Consider the following 5,283-nt stretch of genomic DNA (forward strand, 5'->3'; position numbering starts at 1 on the left):
GTCACGGTGGCCGAGTGGTTAAGGCGTTGGACTCGAAATCCAATGGGGTTTCCCCGCACAGGTTCGAATCCTGTTCGTGACGGCCGTTTCGTTTTTTTTTTTTTTTCCTTGCTCAAGAAAAGGGAGGCTCCCAACCAAATTCATACTGTGTCGATTTCGGTTGGGGGAAAAAAAAGGTCAAACACCTGGATTTTCGGGGTGTAGAGGAGCGGGGCGTGTTTTACACAGCCCCGTTGATAGTTGAAAGAGAAACCGCCGTGCTAGTCCCTTCTTTTCTAGGTCTGCTCATTTTTTATTAGTTTTTATTAATTTTTTGGAGGGGGGAGGGTTTAGGGGTGTGAATACTTATACTTTGGAGGTTAGATTGGATGTGAGGCAGAGGTATTTTTAGGGAAAATGGCAGGAAAGACTCTTAGAGAGTCGGTATAATGAGAACCAGCTAGGACTTCGCCTTCCGGGAGTTTAAGGAGAGAAAGGAGAGAGGAGAGCGAGAGGTGTTGATAGGGTGACTCATGGTCAGGACGCGCCAGCAGCTGGATCCCCTGGCATTTCTTAAGTGGGGTGTTGTAGAGCGTGAGGGGATGGGGGCAAACAAATGTATGTATTTAAAGTCCTTGCACAGAAGACTGGAGTCAGGCAGGCGTTAGGGAGCGAAAGCTCTACGGCAGTACTTAATGTAGCACCGAGGTAATGTTACTGTCTTGGAACTGCAAGTTCCCGAGTTCAAATCTTATTCCCCCGACGTTTATAGGGTGACTGATTCCTGGCCTGTCAAAATAAGGTTAATTATACCATGTGTAACCCTTAAAGTTTATTCCACTTTAATCTTCGTGGGCAGAGTAGAGCAAAAAAGGGAAACTTGCATCAAAGGAGATAACGTAACTAGTTATATTGAATTCTGATTGATCTGTTTGTGCATCCTTAAGTCTGTCGTCTTATTTTTGTGTGTGCATAGCAATAAACTACCGGTTCCACAAGCTAATTCACATTATACGTTGAGTACCTTCTATTACTTCACCCTTTATTTTTGTGAAACCTTTGATGTCCCCTCAAGTTTTTAGTAGTTGGTCTCTTAGGGTTTCAGGGTAGAGCTTTAGGGAGCTGAAGAGTTGGGAGAAAGGGAGTCTTCTTCCTAGAGGCAGTGTCTGTCCCTCAGAGCAGAGGGCTCGCTGGGTGGAGAAGGAAGGGCCACAAGACTAGCCCTTGTGAATCCAACAGTGGTTTGACTTATCTGAGATTGTTTGATTTCTCCACACAGGCTCCCCTCAGTCCCTTCTGTTCGACTTAGTTAAATTCGGGAGTCCAGAATAATTCACTGCTACAGTAAAATCTACTAACTCAGAACTTAAGATGTTCTTTCTTTTTCTCGAATTCCAGTTAGATTTCAGACTTTTTACCTGGAAATCTGGCTAAATGGTTGCATTCTTCCCAGGGTTTGAAATTTTGCAGTCCATTTCAAGGATCAGCTGACCAGTACAGGGCCTCTGGAGTTACATAGGCGAGAATCAAAGAAAATAGCAACATTTATGATTAAAACCGGATGATTAGGGGCAGCTAGATGGCGCAGTGGATAGCGCACCGGTCCTGGAGTCAGGAGTACCTGAGTTCAAATCCGGCCTCAGACACTTAACACTTACTAGCTGTGTGACCCTGGGCAAGTCACTTAACCCCAATTGCCTCACTAAAAAACAAAACAAAAAACCGGATGATTAAACAAGCATCCCAGGCAATCATCTCAGCATGTTATTCACAATACATACAGTAGACATAGCACCATGCAAAACATTACTTAACAAACTGCTTCATTGACTACAGGTTTAAATCATATGTAGGCCATGTACATGCAGTGTCACAGCAATACACGAGTATCCACAGAACACAAGCAAATACATAAACAGCAAAATTAAAGCTGAAATTACATTGGTGGCTCTAGAAATTAATAAAATATGGAGAAAAAGAGAGGTCAATAAGCATACAGTAAAGCTGCAAATGTAACTACAGTATACAAGAGTAAATAAACACAAACAAGAAAAATAACAGTAACATATATAATACATGCTGTAAATGATATCCACTGAAATTACATCACAAATATTAATATCACCTAGCTATATGTTGTAACCATTTAACCTCTTTCACCTGGCACATCAAAAGTTAGTCCTTTTCAGGGCTGCTCATCCATCTTGGGTGTTCCGAGAGTTGTAGTTCTCCTATTGAATTATCTGCCCTATCCCTACACTAGATAGGGAGTGTTCAGGGAGGTCCTCATCACCTCTGGTATGAGGGCTGATGAGCCCTTTTCAGGGCTGCTCATCCATCTTTGGTATTTACCTAATTCAGCCAACTCTCACCTGTAAGAAGATGTAGCATGCAATCCACAGTTGGTGGAGTTGTAAAAAGATTTCCATTCTGGAAAGCAATTTGGAACTATGCGAAAGGGCCATAGAACTGTACATACCCTTTGATCCAGCAATACCACTACTAGGTTTATATCCCAAAGACATCCCCAAAAAGAGGAAAAGACCTATTTGTACAAAAATATTTATAGCAGCTTTTTGTGATGGCTAAGAATTGGAAATCAAAGGAATGCCCATCAGTTGGGGAATGGCTATAATAAGCTGTGGTATATGATGGTGATGGAATATTATTGTGCTATAAGAAACGACAAGCAGGATGATTTCAGAAAGGCTTGGAAACACTTGTATGAACTGATATATGGTGAAGTGAGCAGAACTAAGAGAACATTGTGTACAAATACAGCAAAATTGTTTGATGAAGAACTGTGAATGACAACTATTCTCAGCAATACAATGATTGTCTTGGGACAATCCCAAAGGACTAATAATGAAACATACTACCCACCTTCAGAGAAAGAGCTGATACTGATTGAACACACACTGAAGCATGCTGTTTTTCAATTTTTTTTGGTTTTGGTCGGGGCAATGAGGGTTAATTGACTTGCTCAGGGTCACATAGCTAGTGTCAAATGTCTGAACCCGGATTTGAACTCAGGTCCTCCTGAATCCAGGGCCAGTGCTTTATCCACTGCACCACCTAGCTGTGCCTTGTCTTTCACTTTCTTCCATTTTTTTCTTTTATTCAAATTTGTTTATACAAAACGACTAAAATGTAATTTTTATCTAATTGCACATGTATAACCTATATCTGATTTCTTATTGCTCAAAACCTTATTTTTTTATTTTTAAAGTGAGGCAATTGGGGTTAAGTGACTTGCCCAGAGTCACACAGCTAGTAAGTGTTAAGCATCTGAATCTGGATTTGAACTCAGGTCCTCCTGACTCCAAGGCTGGTGCTCTATCCACTGTGCCATCTAGCTGCCCTTGCCCAAAACTTTAAATAAAAATGTTTATTACTTTTAAAAAGAAGAGCAGCAGCCACACCCCTGTAAAAACCATCTTGGCAGATGGAGGGTTAAGGGTAAATGACAGGCCTCAAGCTTGTCAGGGAGTCAGGGGGATGTCTGTCCCAAGCACATGAGGACTTCCCCCAGCACAATGTGGGGATGAGAACAATTTCTTCCAATGACCATAAAGGCAGCTGAAGCAGGCGCTGTGGAGTACCAAGGTCAAACACTGACTCATAGGCCATCTTGACTTCTGTCCTGTCACTGAGTCTGAAAGAGAGAGACTGACGACTTTGCACAAGTCCACCTCACTTCACATCCAAGTGATGTCATTGGCCCTCTTCAAAATCTACCTCTATCTCTGGCCTACATTGATTTTGTGCTTGAATCATAAATCCTTGTCATGACTATCGTCCTGATTTCCTCAACCTAAACTTATACAGGGTCCAGGCAGGCTACCTGGGTCACTATATTCTGTTAGGGCACATAGAAACCTGAGCAATTCTACAACTAGAATGCTGGATAGAAAAGCTACTGCTGTTGAGTTTAAATCTTTTCTATCATTTGAACTAGTTGGTGGGGGTACAATTCACAGAATATTCTTCACTTGAAATGCCTTTCTGAGTCATTGAGTCAGAACTTCGTGACCCGAAGATCATCTCTTCCATGTGGCATTCCCTGAAACGAGTGCCCATCACTTTTTGTCTGCCTTTTAGATAATACAAATAATTTACCTATTGGCAAGAATGGGTTACAGTGGATTGCTTTTGCAGAATCACAACCAGTCCCTGGGACCATGTTGTATACAAAGCAATTTGACCAGTCTCTCCAATGCCTAGGTATGGAGTAGCTTTCTATCAAATTGCTAACTTATGGGCAGCTAGGTGGCCCAGTGGATAGAGCACTGGCCCTGGAGTCAGGAGGACCTGAGTTCAAATCTGGCCTCAGACACTTAACACTTACTAGCTGTGTGACCCTGGGCAAGTCACTTAACCCTCACTGCCCTGCCAAAAAAACAAATCGCTAACTTGTGTATCCCACGAATAATCATGACTTCTCAACAGAACATTATCTTCTAGGTGAAGGTCTTGACAACTCAATCATCATACTATTATTTATTTCAGTGTTCTTTTGGGCTGAAGTTGTGGCTAGGTGCTGAGCTTTCTCTAATTCCTCTTGAAGCCAAGAGATGTGATGTACTGATTGTGTTTGCTTTCTTTCCATCCTCAGAGACTCTACAGTCAGTAGGTAGGTGTGGTTCAGGCCCAAACAGGAGGAGGTAGGTTGTAAAGCTATTGATTGGCATAGGAAAGCCACATGTTGATTCCACTGAGACTTTTGTCTCCATGTCTCTAATATGTGCTTTAAATTTTTTTTTTGTTTATTCTGAACTTAAACACACACACAAAATTGAACATTTATATATACACAGAAGAACACAAGAAGAGAATTGCCCAAGGTATCATTACTGAATAGCACGCTTCAGCATAGGTACCTAAGGTTAGTCAGGGGCAATAAGGGTTAAGTGACTTGCCCTGAGTCACACAGCTAGTACATGTCAAGTGTCTGAGGCCAGATTTGAACTCATGTCCTCCTGAATCCAGAGCCCGTGCTTTATCCACTACATCACATAGCTGCCCCACCCCCCCCAAGGAGATATTTTTCTAGATAATTCTTGTGCATAGTTACAAACTGCTTTCCAGAAATTACAAATTTTGTAGGGACTAAGGAAAACAGACACATTAATGCACTATTGGTGGAACTGTGAAATGATACAACTATTCTAGAAAACAATTTTGAACAAAGTAAAAAAAAAACTTATTAAACTGTGCATACCCTTTGATCTAGTAATACCCTGATCTTATTGGGATGGCCTATAACTTATCTCCATTACATATAATGCTTGCTGTTGGTTTTAG

The 5,283-nt window shown here is 41.5% G+C and overlaps 1 non-coding gene across 1 annotated transcript; it reads left to right on the forward strand.

The window, feature by feature from the left end:
* On the forward strand, positions 1-82 carry TRNAS-CGA. The gene has a single exon. It is a non-coding gene; the product is annotated as a tRNA-Ser (tRNA).
* The last annotated feature ends 5,201 nt before the right edge of the window (positions 83-5,283 follow it).

The sequence above is a fragment of the Dromiciops gliroides genome, chromosome 5 (assembly GCF_019393635.1).
Source record: "Dromiciops gliroides isolate mDroGli1 chromosome 5, mDroGli1.pri, whole genome shotgun sequence".
NCBI lineage: Eukaryota > Metazoa > Chordata > Mammalia > Microbiotheria > Microbiotheriidae > Dromiciops > Dromiciops gliroides.